Source organism: Rattus norvegicus, chromosome 1 (genome assembly GCF_021556685.1).
Source record: "Rattus norvegicus strain SHRSP/BbbUtx chromosome 1, alternate assembly SHRSP_T2T, whole genome shotgun sequence".
In the NCBI taxonomy this organism is placed as follows: Eukaryota; Metazoa; Chordata; class Mammalia; order Rodentia; family Muridae; genus Rattus; species Rattus norvegicus.
The window spans coordinates 78,209,500-78,229,712 of NC_141534.1; the positions used below are offsets into that span (position 1 = coordinate 78,209,500).

The window sequence follows — 20,213 nt, forward strand, 5'->3', positions numbered from 1 at the left end:
CTTTTCATTAAAAACTTTTTATTTTATACCCATGGGAGATGGTGCACACTGCAAGGTAGAGGCTGGAGGAATACAAAAGTACCCTTGGCTATTTAGCTAGTTTAAGGTCAGCCTAAAGACTACATGTCTTATCCCTCAACCAAAAAGGAATGTGAAAAACTTAGACCCCAAGCTCAGGTTGGCAAGATGGCTCCCAGAGTTCCATCCCTGGTACATGTGTAAAAAGGCCAGAGAATGTGAAGGGAGGTGGAGACAGATGAATTGGCTGAAAGCATATGGGCCACCTAGCCTGGGGTACAATGGAGTATGCAACATAGTAGAAACAAAAGGGTGAAGATGATCAACATTCCAAATTGTCTTATTTCTGCATACCTGCCAGTACAGACACACACACACACACACACACACACACACACACACACACACACACACACACAGAGGCAGAGAGAGAGAGAGAGAGAGAAAGAGAGAGACAGAGAAAGAGAGAGACACAGAGAGAGAGACAGAGACAGAGACAGAGAGACAAAGAGACAGAGAGAGAGAAACAGAGACAGAGAGACAGAGAGACAAAGAGACAGAGAGAGACAGACAGAGAAAGACAGACAGAGAGAGACAGAGACAGACAGAGAAAGACAGACAGAGAGAGACAGAGACAGACAGAGAAAGACAGACAGAGAGAGGCCTTACAGTTAGTGGCTGCCACTACTCCTGTGGAGTTGTAACGAAGGCTGCATTTAGGAGGATACAGGAGAGAACACAGATGAGATTTGGTCAGGAAAGGAGTTAGAGGCTGAATCATTTCAGGCCCAGATGGTTAGGAGTCTTGTGCAAGATGGCCTGCTCTGTTTTTGTAAAGCATGATTTTATTGGGACACAGACACACCCTTCATTTATGTTTTGTCTGCAACTGCCTTTTTTTTTTCTCCTTTTGCTACAATGGCAAAGTAGAGTTGTAAATTGGAACATATGGTTCACAAAGCTAAACATACTATCTAGCCTAGTACAGGAAAAGTTTGTGGCTCTTCAATGCACTACATAAAAATTAATATATATTTAAAGTACTCACACTTTCTTGGAGAAACATTTCATTTCTTTGTTGGCTTGATAGCAGTCTGAATGGATGTACAGAGGAATCATGAATAGAGGATGGATGGATGGATGGATGGATGGATGGATGGATAATTGATGGCTAAGAATTATAAATGGAAGGAAGATGTAAGAATTATATGTGCAGGATGAATACAATGAAGGATCATAGATGGATGGTGGGTGGATTGATGGATGAAGGATCATAGAGGATGGATAGAGGATACATAGATGGATGGATGAATGGATGGAAAATGGATGGATGGGTACATGAATGGGTAGATGGGTGGATAGAGGGACGGAAGGAGGTGGATAGATGGTGGATGGATGAACAGTGGAAGATCATGAATGGAGGATGTACGTATGCATGAATGATGGGTGATGGATGAATGGAACAAACATGGATGAATGACTGGATAGAAGGATTGTGGGTGAAGCATAAAATGTTTAGAGAGAGATGGACAAGGAATGGATACATGTGTGGCTGCTGGGTGGCTGGGTGGTTGTACGGGTGATAACTAGGTGGAAGAGTAAATGAGTGAATAGTCTTCCTATTATGTTATCACAAATGACCACAAAATGGAGCAATTTAAAACAACAGAAATCTATTGTCCTGTAGTTCATGGGGCCAAGTGCCAGAGGGTTGGCTTCTCTGGCAGCCTCTGAGAAGAAAGTCCATGGCCACCTGTATCTCTTGGTTTATGTTTCTTCTTCTGCTTGAAAGCCAGTGGGGTAATGCCTTTAAAACTCTTTCTCCCTCCATTCTTCCATCCCTCTGACCACCCCTTTCCCTTGTGCTTTCTTCTCTTTCCCCCTTTAACTCTCCTAAGGGTTAAACCTCGGGACTCACGGATGCTTATTAAGTGCTTCTTCATTGAGCTGACCCTCTCGACTCTTTGTTTTTCTCTTATAAGAACATTTTGTATTATACTTATTATATAATACAACCCAGGATAGTATCTCTCGCTCAAAAGTTTGACCTAACCACATGTGTAAATCCATTTTGTTTTAGCAGACAATAGTTACAATTTTTGAGAACTAGGATGCAAGGAGGGCTATTTAGCACACTACGGAGGAAATTGGATGTGAGGATAAAGGGATGTATAGGTAGATGGTTGCATAAATGGATGGATGCATAGGTGCGTAGATGTATGGGTAGATGTGCAGACATGTAGACGGATGCATAACTAGTTGGGTGGATGGATGATGCATGGGTGATGGATGATAGATGGATGAATGGCAGATGGATATAGGTATGAATGGAAGGTGGGTGGTTAGACAGAAGCATAAGTAAGTGGATAGATTCTGTAGATGAAAATCCTGTTCCTCCCCTACCCAACCCCCCCCTGTTTTGAGACAGGGTTTCTCTGTGTAGCCCTGACTGTCCTGAAACTCAGTTTCTCATTATCGATCAATTTCTCTTCAGACAAAGTAAACCTTGTAGCTGCCCTCGTGTGCGTACACAGATGACTACCTATATCTTCCACTTCAAGAAAGCCATATTTGGATCTATAAATTGCTAGGAGTTGGAACTAATGCATGAGGAAGGTAAATGGGAGATGAAGGACAGACAAAACCCCAACACAGGTTGATCCCTGGGACCAATGTGGTAGGAAAGAACTGATTTTCAAAATTGGCCCTCTGGCCTTCACATGCATGCTGTGGCATGTACACTTATAATACACCTCCTAAATAAATGCAATAAATATTTTTCATGGTAGAAGCAAAATGTTCACTCTTCTGAAGGTCTGCACATCTGAGATCAGAGCAGCAACAGAATCATCGTCTGCTGAGGGTGAGTTTAGATTGCAGTCTGCCTCCTGCTGTGTTCTCATAGGGCAGGGTTGCAGATTACTTCTTGGAGACATCCTTCGTAAGGATATTGAGCCTATTGCCGAGGCCTCCTGAACCCGCTACGTACCTGATAACAATTGTGAATTTAGCTGGGCAATGATGGTGCACTCGGGAGGCGGAGGCAGATCTGAGTTCAAGGCCAGCCTAGACTACAGGGTAAGTTTCGGGATAGCCATGGCTACACAGAGACACTCTGTCTTGAAAACAAAGCCAAACAGAAACCAACCTTGAACTTCTGTAGTCCCTCTACCTCCCGAGTGCTGAGATTACAGGTGTGCACCACCCCACCCAATTTACGTGATACTGGGGCCAGGCTGTCAGGCCTGCCGGATCAGTATCCTAGCATTTGAGCCCTATTCACAGTTCTTATTTACCCATTGCTCTTTTTAATTTACTGAGATAAAATAATAGAAAACTCAATGGATAACGTTATTCTTGATTTCTATGTTTGCCGTACTGTGTGCTCAAGGAACTCGGTCCATCACAGAGGATGAAGGGGCTGGGCAGGGGTTGAAGAGGTGGCTCAGTAGTTAAAAGGCCTTGCTGCTCCTCCAGAGCATAATGGCTCACAATGCTCTGTAACTCTAGTTCTGGGGAACCTAATATCTTGTCTGGATTCTGGGGGGACCAGGCATATACATATTACATATGCGTGTATACAAGCAGAACGTTCATATACGGAAATAAAAAACAAATCTTTAAAAACAAAAACAGTTGGATGTATCTTCCCGTCCGCCCCTGCTGTATGCATTATGTTTCAGTCATTCATTTTCTCAATAAACATTTAATGAAGGACCACTGTGTGCCTGTCATGGTTTAGAACTGAATCCAAAGAGTGGAAAATTCCAGTTCCTGGCTCCTCCCACCTTTATGCGGTCCTGAAGCAGTTTCCATGGTGATGGTCTGGGCCTGCCTCTGTTGCTAAGGGCACAGAGTTGCTAAATCTCCCTCAGAGATAGTGGTTATGGGCATAGGAAGGGAGGGGTCAGAAGAAGGGGGACAGAATGGGCTCCAGTCTGCCACCACCTGTCAGTGGTCCTAACAGCATTTGGGGCCTTGGAATAAGGACTTTCAGAGCTCAAAACATACATATGGAAAGATTACTGAAAGTTCATCCTCTTGGCAATAAAGCAGATAATATACCATCTGAGGTGATGCCTGCGTTAATTAGTTTGATTTGATGGTGCATCTATATGTCAAAACATAAATATGTACAATTATCTGTCATTAAAAAATAGATTTGCAGGAAGAAATGAGATGGCTCGGCTAGTAAAGGCAGTCACTGTAAATGCCTGGTGCTGTGAATTTGCTCTTTGGAACTCGCGCAAGGGAGGAAGGAGACAGCTGATCCCATAAGGTCATCCTCTGGCCTCCACGTGTGTGCTACGGCATGTGCGGGCTCATACATGCATAACACATAATGACAGTAATGATCTCCTAAAGCGTCTCCCTTGATGAAATTGTACAGATCTTCGTTGTTAACCCTTGCTTGCTTTTTGAGTTCTAGCACAGAAATTGTAACTTTTTGCCTATTCTTTGTATGATGACCCAAACACTAAACATGCTTGCCCTGACACTCTGGACTTTCTCATTACTTCCCTGGGTCAGTTCCACCCCACCCCACTATGCCTGAAGATGCATGCAGACCTCCATCGCTGAATCTGCCGGCTTCTGTGGACCCTAACTTAAAAGGCCTCGCTTTCTCTCTTCCTCTTCCCCATCTCTCTTGTTGTTGGAAACCTACAAAGAACCAGCATGCACGTGTAGACACACAGATACACAATTAATTAGTCAAGTGTAGTAAATCATATCAACCTCGGCAAGTGGTTTTCTTACTAAGTCGAGAAATTTCATCTTGTCACCTCACATCTCACCTGAGGTGACAACGTTACTGGAGAATCAGAGTTCCCGTTTGTGGGTTCTCAGTTTCATTGATAAAAGAAGGATTCGAAAGAAAACTCAGAATCTGTGGGGCGGGCCAGGTGAAATTCTCAGCGGCTGCTGTGACAAGAGAGATGGGGAAGAGGAAGAGAGAAAGCAAGGCCTTTTAAGTTAGGGTCCACAGAAGCCGGCAGATTCAGCGATGGAGGTCTGCATGCATCTTCAGGCATAGTGGGGTGGGGTGGAACTGACCCAGGGAAGTAATGAGAAAGTCCAGAGTGTCAGGGCAAGCATGTTTAGTGTTTGGGTCATCATACAAAGAATAGGCAAAAAGTTACAATTTCTGTGCTAGAACTCAAAAAGCAAGCAAGGGTTAACAACGAAGATCTGTACAATTTCATCAAGGGAGACGCTTTAGGAGATCATTACTCCTCCTTTTCTTTAGCATGTCTTTCACATGAATCAACTTTCCTTGGGGAGAGGGGTGACTGACAGACCCCAATTGGATTAACCTCTTTTGTGTTGAGACAGGATCTCCCTACATAACCCTAGCTGGCCTCAGTTCACAGAGTCTCCTGAGTTCTGGCTTTGGAGGTACACACCACTACACCTGGTTGAACTAACCCTTGAGGTAAGGGACGCTAGACTGTAGGATTTAGTGCAGTGTAGACTGTGTCTCTACTCAGGGCCAGAGATAGAACTTAGAGTCTCATCCTCTGACTGTGAGTAAGTAGTAGCTAGCCCCGTAAGGGCCCCAACAAAGCCCCGACACCTCTACCATTTCCTATAGAATTTTAAATCTTACAGGGAGACAATCATGGTGCTTTCCCTTCTAGGGTTCAGAGTAGGGGGTCCAGCCTCAATGTCTCCAAACTCATTGGTACACCTAGCTTGACAACACTGATAGATTACTCTTATTTTATGTTCATTAAGTAAAAGGGACCACTGAAAATAAGTCTGTGACTCTGTACGTAGCAGATTCATTTGGACCCAAGAAGCCACGGAAAGTTCCCAAGCTCCGGACACTCAGAAGGTTGAAACTCTTACAAACCCTGCCCACCAAGGATATAAAAGCAGTGGACTATTTTTTGAAATTTTCAAGAAAAAAAATGTACTCTTCACTTTTCCCATTGCTGTGATAAAATACTTGTAACAAGTAACTTAAGGGGGAAGAGTTTACTTTTGGCTTCATGAATACAGTCTGTCACGGAGAGGGTAGTTGACATGAGAAGAGCTTAGAGCAACTGCTCCCATCGTGTCCAGAGTCTAGAAGTACAAAGGCGAATGCTGGTGCTCGTCTTCCTTTCTCCTTTAAAATTTGTTTTCAACTGTGTACGTGTGTGAGAACAGAAAGAGCAAGTTGGAGAGTGTGGAATTCTGAGGACAAGTCTGTATGGTGGATCCTACGCTCCCACTGTTGTGTTCCAGGGATTGAACGCAGGCTGTCAGGCTTAGCGGCAAGCTGCTTTACCCACGGATCCATCTTGGAGGCCCTCTTTTTCTCCTTTTTTGTACATTCTAGAACCTCACCATAGAGAAAATTGCTACCCACAGTGGGAATCCCCCTAAACAAGATACCTCTCTCCATGCATGCCTACATGTATTTTTTTTTTAATATGGTGGTGTATGCCTGGGATCCCAACATTCATGAAGTAGAGACATGAGAATTAGGTCAAGGGTCATCCATAACTGCACAGTATGTCAAGGCCAATATGGGCCATGCCATACTCTCTCTTTGTTTGTTTGTTTGTTTGTTTGTTTGAGACAGGGTTTCTCTGTGTAACCTTGGCTTCCTGGAGCTCACTTTGCAGACCAGGCTGGACTCCAATTCAGAAATTAACCTGCCTCTGCCTCTGCCTCTGCCTCTGCCTCTGCCTCTGCCTCTGCCTCTGCCTCTGCCTCTGCCTCTGCCTCTGCCCCTGCCCCTGCCCCTGCCCCTGCCCCTGCCCCTGCCCCTGCCTCTGCCTCCCAAGTCCTGGGACTAAAGGTGTACGCCACCAACGCCCAACATCATACTGCCTTTAAAAGCAAAACAAGTCCAGTCATTGAATTTCAACTAGAGAAATATCAGAGCAGATGGAAACATCTACTCAAGGATTCAAATTTTTTATTTATTCACAAATATTCAATGAGAAATTAACTGGTGGATTCCAGGCTAACTCTGTAAATACATACCTAGTTTAATACAAAGTTCCAGAATATTCCATTCTCCAAGATTGGCTGATGTTCAGTCATCTTTATTTCCTCAACCTAGCAGAAGTTTCTGTGGTAACAGGTTGAGCTTGTTTGGGTTGCTAAGCAACCAAAACGCCCTAAGGGAAGACCTATGATTAAGCTACTGTCATCAAACCAACCTGGCCAAGGATGGGGAGGACCAGACTCTCAAGGCTCCTGTCTGCCATCTGTGCTACTAATACACCTTCTGTGTTTTCTCCTGACAGAATCCCTGTAGAGTGACACAGTTGGATCTGAGCCTCAGAGTCTAGAAAAATTGGAGCAAGGATGCAGTTCAGTTGGTAGAGTGCTTAGAAATCATGTACAAAGCCCTAGGTTTGAACCCCAGCATGGCATAAATTAGATATGGTAAAGAATGCTAGTGGCCCCAGAACTTGAGAGGTAGGGGCAAGAGGATTGAGAGTTCAAGGTCATCCTCAGCTACATATGGAATTTGAGGGGTACCCTGGACTACAGGAGACCCTGTGCCAAAACAATAATACAGCTTCAGAGATAACTCAGTTTAAGTAAGAGAACCTGTTACTCTCTGGCCTTTGCCGGTGTGCACACATGTATATGCAGACATACACTTGTGCACACCTGTGTATCCACCATCCACCCACATGTGTATCACGTACACTCCTCATACATGCACCTATACTATACATACAAACACATTTAAAAAACTAAGTGAGTGGACTGTAGAAAATAGAGAAAACCAGAGATTGTCATGTCAAGCAAAACTAACTAGACTCAGACAAATACCACATTTTTTTCTTATCTGGAACATAATTTATGAATATGTACATATGTACATATACGAATTAATGGACAAAACCACTCGTGATGTGACCATGGGAGAGGACATTACAGCTTCACTTATGTTGCTGTGATAAAATATTCTGACCCCCACCTACCCCCCCCCCAAGAAAACAACTTTAGGGCCTGAAAAGGTGGCTTCATGGTTAATAACACCTGCTTCTCCTGCAGAGGACCATGTTTGGTTCCCAACATCCCTGTCAGGCAGCTCACAACCACCTCTAAATCTGATGCTCTCAGACTTCTGTGGTGTGAACAAACTCACACAGATACAGACATGAAAAAGTTAATCTTTTTTTTTTTTTAAGTAAATCTGGCAGAAGGGATGGCTCAGTGGTTAAGAATACTGGCTGCTCTTCCATGGGGCCTGGGTTCAATTCCCAGCACCCACGTGGCAACTTACACCTGTCTGTAACTCCAGTTCCAGGGCTCTGACGCACTCACAATGATGTACAGGCAGCCAAAACGCCACTGCACATTAAAAAAAAATAATATTTTTTAATAAACTAAATTTGGAAAGGTGGGGTTTATTGGACTTACAATTCCAGGTTAAGTCAAGGATAATCAAGTCATAACCCACTGAACCACAGAGGACATGTATAGAGTAAGGGACTAGGGGCCACAGCTAGAATTACAGATAAATGGATCAACACATAAGCAATTAGCCCCAAATTATATTTGACTCAAGTTTCAGTGGCATAAAAACGTATTGAGATGTCAGGATTTTATTTCCTTTCACTCAAAGAAAGCAAGTGGAGAAAAATCTGCCTTAAAACAAGAATCTGAGTTGGAAAGATGACTCGGGGGGGCATAGAGGTGTTTGTCATGCAAGTCTGAGGGCTTGTGTTAGGTCCCTGGAAGTCACATTTTAAAAATCCAGATGGGTGGTCTGCATCCAGATGTGGTGGTAAGCCTAACACGCCTATGGTAAGATGTGAGTTGGAGATAGAATCACCCGGAAGCTCACAAGGTCAACAAGCCGCTGGCACCCAGCACCACAAAACCAAAAGAGACAGGAATGGGAGGATTGATTTCCCCAAATTGACCTTTGACCTTTTCAGGTGTGCTGTGGTATGTGAGCGCCTATGGACACATGAACACATAGACACCATCACAGTAAACAAGTAAATAAAGCTGATGGCTTAATGCTTCCGTGTCAGCTTGACACAACTTAGAATCAAGTGGGAAGACGGCCTCAGTTGGTCTGTGGGGGGGACTGTCATGAAACTTAATTAATGTAGGAACACCCGCTCCACTGTGGGCAGCACTAGTCCCTAAGCAGAAGACCCCGAACTGTGTGAGAATGGAAGAAACTGGACGGAAGCAGCAGGCAACATGGATACCATCATCTCTTTCTGCTCTTAACTGTGCATGTAACTAACTGCTTGAGTTGCGGTCTTGACCTCCCTCAATGATAAACTGAAACCTATAAGCTGAGATAAAGCTCCCTTAGTTCCCTCCCTAAATTGTTTTTTTTTTAAGTCAGGGTATTCATCACAGCAACAGAAACAAAACTAGGGTGATAAACAAATATAATTAAAAATAAAATAAATTTCTAAAAGACTTAACACCCAACAAACAATACCCCCCTCCCTCCCCAAAAAAAATCTATGTGATAAACTGTACAGATAGGTGATAATCCAAGAAGGACTCATGGGTAAAACATGATTCATAAAGGAAACTAAGACTGGGCTGAATACTTAACGCTCATCTCTTTTGAGACTCTTCCTCACTGAGGAAGGATCAATAGAATTTCTGGGGGTATTCATTGATTACAAAGCAAACATCAGGAACAGTTCAGCACCTGGAAAATTCCAACCTCAGAGGCCCTTCCTTCCAGCTCCCTTGCAGACCCCCTCCCCTTTCCCAATAGTGCTGCTGTTTCCAAGGCAACCGCCTAGGCTAGACCAATGAGTGTCTCGCAGGCAGGTAAATGTTCCTAAGTGGGAACAAACATCAATTGACGTCAGACTAGCTCTGGTGGGGGGTGGGGAGGGCAGGACTGCAGACCTCTCAGCAATAGCTCCTGTTCTGGCTGCGTATTTTCCTTATCATGCCAGACTATGCCTCACATGCAATTTTAAACTTTAAATTTTGTTGTTGTTTTCGACCAGAGCTGGGGACAAAAATGTATGCTTATGTGTGTGGAGTTCAGAGGATAATGTTGGTATCGCCTATCCATCTTTGAAAAAAATTACCTTTATTTACTGTCTCTGTGTGTGAGAGAGACAGAGAGAGACAGAGAGAGACAGAGAGAGACAGAGACAGAGACAGAGACAGACAGAGACAGAGAGGTGGGTGGAGGGACCCCACAATGCAAATGTTGGGTCAGAGGAAAGCTTTCTGAAGTCGGTTTTCTCCCGTCATTTGGGACTGAAGTACCAAATTCACACTCACCTCTTTATGCTCAGCAACAAGCAAGTCCTTGGATCTGCTGAGCCTTCTCACTGGCTTGCATCTCAATTGTTAAAACTGGCTTTCTCATAGCCCCAGGGATCTGCCTGCCTCTAGCTCCCTGCATCAACACGTGGCTTTTTATATAGGTGCTGGAGATCAAGCTCAGGTCCTTGTGCTTGGCCAGCAAGCACTATTCCCTAGCTCCCCAAGCCCCACTTTTAGTCTTATTTAAGCTAGGAGTTCACGCTTCCCCAGATGGAATTCTGTAATGTTACTGGGAAATTAAAGGATCCCTTTCCGTTCTTAGTCTCATCAATGAAAGAACTTTAAAGCAGATTCATAAGGAAGCTCAAGGACAATTTTCTTAAAATGTGAATGAAAAACAACAGAGCACGGGGCATTGAAAATCTCTAGGCAGCTGCCAGGAAGGGGTGGGGGCAGGAGGTGGAGAAACCAGCATGCCTTTTAAGTTAAATCATTCCTTCTTTCCTTCCCTCTCTCTCCTCCCTTTCTTTTCATGTGTATATGTGCTTTTCCGTGAACTTGTGTGTGTGTAAGTGAATGGTGAGCGTGCAGGAGCATGTATGTGTGTGTGTGTGTGTGTGTGTGTGTGAGCGCGTGCGCGTGTGTGACATATGTATGAGTGTATGTTTGAGAGTGTGTGTGTGAGAGTATGTATGTGTGATATGTGTGAGTATGTGTGTGATGTATGTGAGTGTGTGTGCATGAGCGTATGTGGGCATAGGTGTGATAGCATGAGTGTATATGGTGTGTGAGCATGTGTGAGATGTGTGTGTGAGTGTGTGAGATGTGTGTGTGAGTGTGTGTGTGTGTGCATGAGCATATGTGAGCATAGGTGTGATAGCATGAGTGTATATGGTGTGTGTGAGCATGTGTGAGATGTGTGTGTGTGTGAGAGATGTGTGTGTGTGAGTGTGTGTGTGTGTGCATGAGCATATGTGAGCATAGGTGTGATAGCATGAGTGTATATGGTGTGTGTGAGCATGTGCGAGATGTGTGTGTGAGTGTGTGTGTGTGTGAGCATGTGTGAGATGTGTGTGTGAGAGCATGTGTGAGATGTGTGTGAGTGTGTGTGTGTGTGTGTGTGTGTGTGTGTGTGTGTGTGAACAAGTGTGTGCTGCCATACCTGGCTTTTCCATGTGAGTTCGGGGGATCAAACTTAGGTCCTCAGCTTTCAAAGCAAGCAGTTTACCCACAGAGCCACCTACTCAGCCTCCCTCCCTCTCTCTCTCTCCCCCTTTCAGATCCCCCCTTTCTTTTACTTATTTCTTCCCTCCCTTCTCCCCCTCCTTCCTCCCTCACTGCCTGAGACATGTTCTTATGAAGCTTAGACCAGCATGTAGTATGTAGCATGTAGTATGTAGCAGAGGATGACCTTGAACTCTTGATCCTCCTGCCTACACCTCCCCAGTACCAAGACCAAGACAAGTTCTAGTCCTCTTTAAAAAGGTAATCTAGGGTCCAGGAAGAGTGAGCTGCTTAATACTGTGGCCAGTTCTGTGTGGCGTGAGTTTGTTATTCTTCCCTTTCTGGAATTTTCTCCAGTTATGTTTGGCTTTCCCTCTTTCTAAAATGCCTGTGTCCATCCAAGAACTTTTAAATACGACCCTGGTCTCAAGAAAGAAAACCACTACCCATTCCTCATCTCCTCACGTCCCAGGACGTGGCTGGGCCTGCCCAGGTCTTCAGCCCACACATAGTCAAGCTCTTCACCCCAAAGGCCCCACTCCATAAATTATCCTGTAACCAGAGAAGGTCTGCCCCGTTTCTTAGCTGAAACACCACAGCCTCTTTGTAAAGACCTCGTTCTTTTTCAAAGGAAAACCTGTCTGTCTCATTCCTGTGATTAACTCGCCCACAAGTTATTATTTTTCTCAGACTAAAAAAGCCCACTGTTTCTCATCATCTGTATTCAGTGGCTGCTACACAGGGTCCTCTAGGAGGGGTTTGGAGGGAGGGTAGACAGGGGTGGGGGAGAGACAGATAGAGACCAAGACAACACACACAGAGAGACAAAGAGAGACAGACAAACAGAAAGACAGAGAGAGTGATAGAGGCAGAGAGATAGAGAGAGAGAGATAGAGAGAGAGAGAGAGAAAGACACACAGAGACAGAGCGAGACAGACTCAGAAAGACAGAGAGCAACAGAAGCAGACACAGAGACACACAGACACACAGACACACAGACATACCGACACAGAGAAAGAGAGACAGAGACACACAGAGACAAAAAGAGACAGAGAGGCAGAAAGAGAAAAAGAGAGAGACAGAGGCAGAAAGACTGAGAGAGACACAGAAAGACAGAGAGACAGATGGAGAGAGATAGAGAGAGACACAGAGAGACAGAGAGAGACACAGAGAGACAGACACATGCACAAACATAGAGGCAGAGAAGACAAAGACAGAGAGGGAGGAACAGAGAGACAGAGAGAGAAAAACAGATGGAGAGAGATAGAGACAGAAGTAGAGACAGACAAACAGACAGATATACACAGAGAGAGACAGAGAGACAGAAGCAGGCAGAGAGAGACCTGCATACACAGAGACAGACAAACACACACACATACAGACAGAGAGACAGAAGCAGGCAGAGAGAGACCTGCACACACACACACACACACACACACAGAGAGAGAGAGAGAGAGAGACAGAGACAGAGACAGAGACAGAGAGAGACAGAGAAATACAGAGAGACAGAGAGACAGAGAGAGATGACAGAGACAGAGAGAAAGAGAGAGAAGTAGAGGCAGAGAGAGACAGAGACAGTGACAGAGGCAGGCAGGCAGACAGAGACAGACACACAGGCACTCAAACACAGAGACAAAGAAAGGCAGAGAGAGGGGTAAGAGAGAGACAGAACGATACACATGGAGAGAGACAGAGACACATAGAGAGACAGAGAGAAAGACAGAGACAGAGGCAGACAGACAGACACATAATGCAGAAGAGAGACAAAGAACGGCACACACATGCACGCGAGCGCGCGCGCACACACACACACACACACAGAAAGAGAGAGGGGGTAGGGAGGGAGGGAGAGAAAGAATCAGACTGACTAGCAAGGAATATCATTAAACCCACATACAGTCTGAGCTATGACTTCCTCATATGCTATAATCTGTATTTTGAAACATTTGAAAACTGCAAGTTGGAGGCCTTTCTTGTTTTCCTCTTAATCCTTTTCCCATGAAGCATCTCACGAAACCGACACTCATCTCTGAAGCTAGATGCAGAGAACACTGAACAAGCAGGCCTTGCTACAGACCTCTAGCTTGTGACTGTTGCATCATGCTTCTGTTGGCTTGTTTGTGCACCTCTTTATTTTAAGGCTTCCTGAGCTATAAGATTATGAGTATGTGCCACAATGCCCACTAGATCATTAAACAAATTAAGACAAAACAAAATAGCTAGGACCAGTGAGATGGCTCAGCAGGTCAAGGGGCTTGCCGCCAAGGCTAATTACCTGAGTTTGATTCCCGGGACCCATTTGGTGGATCAGTCCCAAAAGTTGTTCTGTGACCTCCACTAGCCATGCCACACACACCTCAACACACAAATATTAAAAATAAATAAAAATGTAATTTAAAAAATCTTATTGTGTCTCTGTGGCTATTCACCTCATTATACCTAACGTAGGTTTTCCTGTGTCTTTGGGTCTCCATTTCCATTTGAAAGGTCTTGTAACACGAAAATTTTATATATAAAAAAGTATATCTTCTTCCCTTATTACTCTGTTCTTTTGTTACCTGGCCGGCTCAGGGTATTTTTGTCTTGCGCTGTCTTAACTATTGTGTAATGCTGCTAATTACAATTAGCTCTACTAATAATAACAGAACCTTTTGGCAGCCCATGCTTGTCTGGCACTCGCCACGTAGCTTATTCACTCAAAGAGTAGTTTGGGACTGAAGAGATGGCTCAGTGCTTAAAAACACTTACTATCCATAAAGAGGACCCAACTCAGGTTCCCAGCATCCCCGCTAGACAACTCACAACCATCTGTAACTCTAGCTGCAGAGAATCTGATACTTTTCTTCTAGGTCCCTTGGGCATGGTACACATGCACATACTCCACACTGGCATGCACTCGCGGACATGCGTGTGCACACCCTCACACAGGAATATGTACACGCATAAACCAAGACTTATCTCCAACTTTATCTATGGAGCCAGTCAAATTAACATGTTCTAGAAATGGAAGTCTATAGAATGTTGCCCTTCCTGGTTGATTCTTTTAAGGAAATCTCTTTCCCCCTGTTTCTTATTTAGAGGGGAAGATGAATAAAGCTTGGCCTTGGGTCATTAGGAGAACCTTCCTGGAGGAAGTTTGATAGAGGTACCACATTAGAGTGAACTTATTCAAGCCTGGTGGGATAGTCTATACAAATCTGGGCTTTCAGGTGCATACCATTGGACAGGAGGCCTACCACTGACTGAACCATTATTCTGTTGAGTCCACTAAATCCAGATTAAAACTATACTCATCTTTTCCATTGTTGGAACTGCAGAAATTTCCCCAGAAACTTAAGACACATGAAATTCTAAGGAGGCATTTTAAGACTTGGGAAGAAAACAACTAGCAAATCTTAGGGAGTTCCTGAAACTTATAAGATTCATGAGTTCTTATACTTATGCAACTTCTCCTTGAGGTATATAAGGATTAAGAATGGCTGAGAGGGCTGTAGAGATACTGCAACACTTAAGAACATTGATTGCTCTTCTTATTAGAAGAAGAGGAGGAAGAAGAAGAGGAAGAAGAGGAAGAGGAAGAGGAAGAAGAAGAAGGAGGAGGAGGAGGAGGAGGAGGAGGAGGAGGAGGAGGAGGAGGAGAAGAAGAAGAAGAAGAAGAAGAAGAAGAAGAAGAAGAAGAAGAAGAAGAAGAAGAAGAAGAAGAAGAAGAAGAAGAAGAAGAAGAAGTGCTAAGGTGATGCGATGCTCAGGGCAGCTAAGCTGGCTGGAAAAGATTTTTCAACCTGCTAAGTGGCCTGTAAGCCATGCTACAAAACTCCATGAATCTAGCTTTGGTGGCTTCAGTGATGCAGCTGCTGTTGACTCAGCCCTGCTCCTGTAATTCCAATAAACTGAATGGTTTACCAGTTGGTCTTTGGTGGTATCAGTATTCTGGTCTATTTTCAGTGCCCCCTTCAATCCTTTCCCTGGGTAACTGTGGCATCCTGATGACTAGGGTCGCTCAGATCCCATCAATAGTCTGTCACTCACAGAGTAAGCTGCAGACCTGCAATGAAGCAGATCGTGTAGCTTCCCTTGCACCCACCTGCCAGCCCAACTTGACCTCTGTCAGTGACTGCAGCACAAAGTATGAAAGGACATCACTGACCATTGGTCCCCAAGATTAATGACTACATGTCTCTATCTGTTTCTCTAATTGCCCAGACCTTATCGCCTGACCTCTGCCACATAGCCATGATGGCTTACCTGATATTTCTAAAAAACTTTTTTGTTCCCCAAGAGTTTGACAATTAACCTTTTCTTTAATTGGATTTTCCCCCTCAGGTCCCCCGCCCCCGCACCCTGCAGCTGTTTGTTTTCAACTATCCCACTATGGCTCATAGATCATATCTTCAAAAACAGACCTGGGGTCAGGGTGAGGCAAACATGAGAGGGCACTAGAATGTCAACCATCAAGATAAATTGCACACACCTGAGTGGAGGTTTCAGAGCCCCTGGTCAAAGGGTATACTGTTTCAGACAAGACGAATAAAGTTCAGAGTTGTATTATACAACGTGCTGATTATAGTTCATTTTTAGAAAAAATTAAATATTTGATGAGATACTAATTTTAAAAAAATCTCACCACAATAGAGGGACAAAGCATCAAGAATGTAAATAAAGTCCAGTGTATTCTAAACCACAGACATCAAAGTCTGAGGCAAAGGGAAAATGTAAATTCCTATAGGCATGTCTTTGCGTAATTTTTAATTGCTAATTTTCCCACAGAACATTTGAGCCATTAAAAAAGAATAGCCTTAAAACTTGAAAAATGAATACACACACACACACACACACTCTTAACATTATCATATGCTTTTATTTATTTATTTATTTTTTGCTTTGATGGAAGCAAACTCTTGAGCAAAGGTTTTAAACTTCATATCTGGGGAAAAATAACTGTTTAGAAAAGGTGTCAGGGGGCTGGGGATTTAGCTCAGTGGTAGAGCCCTTACCTAGGAAGCGCAAGGCCCTGGGTTCGGTCCCCGGCTCCGGAAAAAAAAGAACCAAAAAAAAAAAAAAAGAAAGAAAAGGTGTCAGGTCTGGGGGTGTGGCTGAGCAGTAAAGCTCGACTATAATTTCCCCCACTAAGGTGCTGGAGGCCTGGCTCTGTGGTACAGGATTTGCCTAACATGGACAGGGCTCCTGGCTCCATCCCCAGCCTTGTAAGAAGGTAAAACAAAGTAACCTACCTCAACTAAGCTCTATGAATATTTTGGCTTCAGACTCTAAGATAGCTCAGTAGAGTGCTTCCAGATCCTATCTTAATTTAAAAGGTTAATATTTTTGTTGATCATAGGACTTAAAAGGATTTTTTTATTCTTGTATTACATTCAAATTGCCAGAAGACTGCTCTTTTGCTTACTCTTATGTGTGGCCATAGTTCCTTTGCTCATTTAATCAACTGTGGGCATAGATTTTTTTTTCCACATGTGGAAACCATAGTTAAGAACCAAGCTACTGTGCTGTAACATTCCATCCAGGGGGCATGTAGAAAGTGGATTAGCCTGTCTCTGTCTCTATCTTCTTCTCCCTCTTTTTCCTGTCCCTTCCTACAGCCTTCATTATGGCTACCACTCACAGGTACTCTGGATATTCAGAAAGTGCTTATGTAGTTCCTGGTGTGGAGTGAGCACAGTGAATATTATCTGTATCTTAATAATATGGTCGTTATCATGGTGTTGGTGGCGGTGGCGGTACGTTAGTAGCCACTGGCTCATCCCAAATGTCAAACTTGGTTCTGCAGTTGGGCTTGGGAGATTGCTATTTTCTCAAAGTGTTTGTTGACAAGCCTGAAGACCTGAGTTTGCATCCCTGTGTCAATACGAAAGGGAGACGCAGTGTCCTGTGTCTGTAAATCCAGCTCTGATGTGCAGAGACAGGCAAATTCCTGAAGCTCTCTGATCAGCCAGACTAGCTGGGTCAGTTATCTCCAGGTTCTGGAGGAGACCTTGTTTTAAAAACATAAACTGGGAAGCTGGAGAGATAAGATGGCTCAGCACTTAAGAACACAGACACACACACTGCTCTTGGAGAGGACCTGGGGGATTGGCCATATCAGAAGCCCTATCAGAAGGCTCACCACTCCCTATAACTGCAGGAATCTGATACCCTCTTTGTGGATTCCCGGGCATCTCCACTTAGAGAGTCACTTACCCAAATTGCACAAAATTAAAAGAAAAAATAAATCTTTAAGAAGAATAAGGTAGATAGTGAGAAAAATAGCTCACATTAGCCACTGTACCTGTGGACATGTGAACACATGTGTCTGCGTGCATAAGTTCACACACACACACACACACACACACACACACACACACACACACACCACAAACATATACACTAAGATTGAGGTGTATAATCACAGGTTTTGGACAAGTTAAGGGAAAAGGATAGTGAGTTCAAGACTTGTCAGAGATTCAGAGTGAGCTCATGACCAGCTCGGGAAACTTAATGAGACACTGCTTCAAAACAAAGACCATACAAAGGGTTGGGGGCACACTTAGTGGTAGAGTTGATTATATATGAGGTCCTGGGTTTAATCCCCTATAACACGCCCACACACATGCACACTCACACAAATACATGAGTAAATAATAAATAGATTAATAAATAATAAATAAATATACAAAGATTTTCATCTAAGCTAAATAGCTTTACTGCCCCAGCTACACCCATTGTTCCTATCTCTTTGGTTTATTATCTTAATCAAGGTTTTTTGATATATTTGGGACCAGCCCCTGGTCTAATTAATGGCTACATAGCCCAGAAAAGAAAGTTCAAATACATTTTTTTGTCTTTTTAAAAGTTTTTGTGTGACCATCTGATGAATTTCTTTCTCTCCCAGTGTCCTCTAATCTTCTAGAAACTAATGGCCAAGTCAGAGTCTGCCCTCTGGCAATTTCCAGTGTCCTACACTAGAAGTCTGGTCTTCTGTCCTCACTCAAGGTGGATGGTAGTCAGATAGTCACAATTTCAATAATTAAGCCATAATTGCCACATATAAACTATGTACACAGCTGTTTTTGGTTTCTTTTGCTGTTTTTTTTTTTGTTTGTTTGTTTTGTTTTTCTGAGACAGGGTTTCTCTGTGTAGCTTTGGTTGTTCTAGAACTCACTCTGTAGACCAGGCTGGCCTCAGACTTAGAGATTTCATCTGCCTCTGCCTCCCAGGAGCTGGGATTAAAGGTGTGGCCACCATTGCCCGGCTTTCTTTATTTTTATTTTTTGTAATTTATTTATTGGTTTTTCATGTACGTGGGTGTGTGCCATGGTGTGCATATAGAGAACAGAGGACAGTTATTAGGGAGTCAGTTCCCTCCTGGGGATGAGTCCTGGAGACCGAGTCCAGGTCATTACATTAGCAGTAAACACCTGTACCCACTGAGCCATCTGACTGCTCCACAAGGCATGTTTTCATTTGTTCACTGTTAAAGTGTTTCCCTATGTTACCCATGCGCACTCAGAACCTTCTACTGTTGGAACCCATGTGGTTGGCGACTGCATCCAGTTTCTAGAACCTTTACTTTAAGTTTAGGCACCACTACCCCCCCTTGTCTCTTCCTGAGAACCCCTAATACTCCTTTGGCTGTTCTGGTCCCCCTATCCTTTTTTGAACAGAGTCAATGTGATTCTGCCCCAGTCATGAAAAGACAGATTAACATTACCACTGCCATGATGCTATGTCCCAGGAGACAGCCTGCCATTATGATTGAGGTAAAGTCAATAGTTTATGGGTAGACTAATAAACAAAAGATTATCATGGATCATGCTTGATCATGATCGGTGTTTGTAGACGATTTGAAATGTTTAATAATGAAGAGACGATAGAGCATCCTCCCTCACCCCTCCCTTTTCCTCTCTCTCTCTGTCTCATGATTAAGGGTCTCATTATACATCTTTGACTAGCCTTAAATTCACTCTGTAGCAAGATTCTCCAACTTTTCATCCCCCTGCCTCTGTCTCCTTAGTTCTGGGACTATAGGCAAGCACCAGCACACACTGCATACAGCAAATTTTTTTAATGAAGTTATTTTTTCATTATTTTTCATTATGAACATATTCATGGGATACAGTGTGATAACTCATTATATGCATAGGCTGCATAATAAATCAATAACTAGCATGCAAACCTCCTTAAATGCTGATCATTTCTTTGTGATAGAAATCACACTGTGATTTATGATGTTCTACCAACTTCCAAATATGCAACTTAATTGCAGGAAAGAAACAAACCTGACCTTTTGTTGTTTAATCTTGTCTGACTCTGCCTGGGCCCCACTGCAAACCTCTCATAACCAGGAAGAAGGCAGCTCAGCCGTTGCCAAGGAAACCACAGCTGGCCCCTTCAGTGCTGCCATGGAAACCCCAGAGGCCAGGAAGGAGAGGGATTGCAGAAACTGGAGGCTTCAGGGCTTGAATATACCTAGGGGCTACAGGTGAACTTGCCTTGCTTTGAAAAAGCTCCAACACAATAAGAGTAATAATAATAATGATAATAATATAATAGTAATAGTAATAATAATACATTTGCAGACTCTGTCCCCATCCATGTCATGGAGGTTTCTGGCAATGCGGGGGCATTGCAGTTTTGATTCTGACATAGTACATTAACCCACTCCTCCTGGCTTTGTGAATTTTAATGAGTGAAACTCAAAACCTGACACCAATGAATAAAGGAAATAATTTCAGCTGCTTGTACGTAGATGGAAATAT

General features: G+C 43.6%; 1 protein-coding gene across 5 annotated transcripts in view; it reads right to left on the reverse strand.

The window, feature by feature from the left end:
* Positions 1–20,213, reverse strand: part of Usp29 (ubiquitin specific peptidase 29) — a 223,445-nt gene that overhangs the window by 84,471 nt on the left and 118,761 nt on the right. The gene's annotated exons all lie outside the window — the stretch shown is intronic.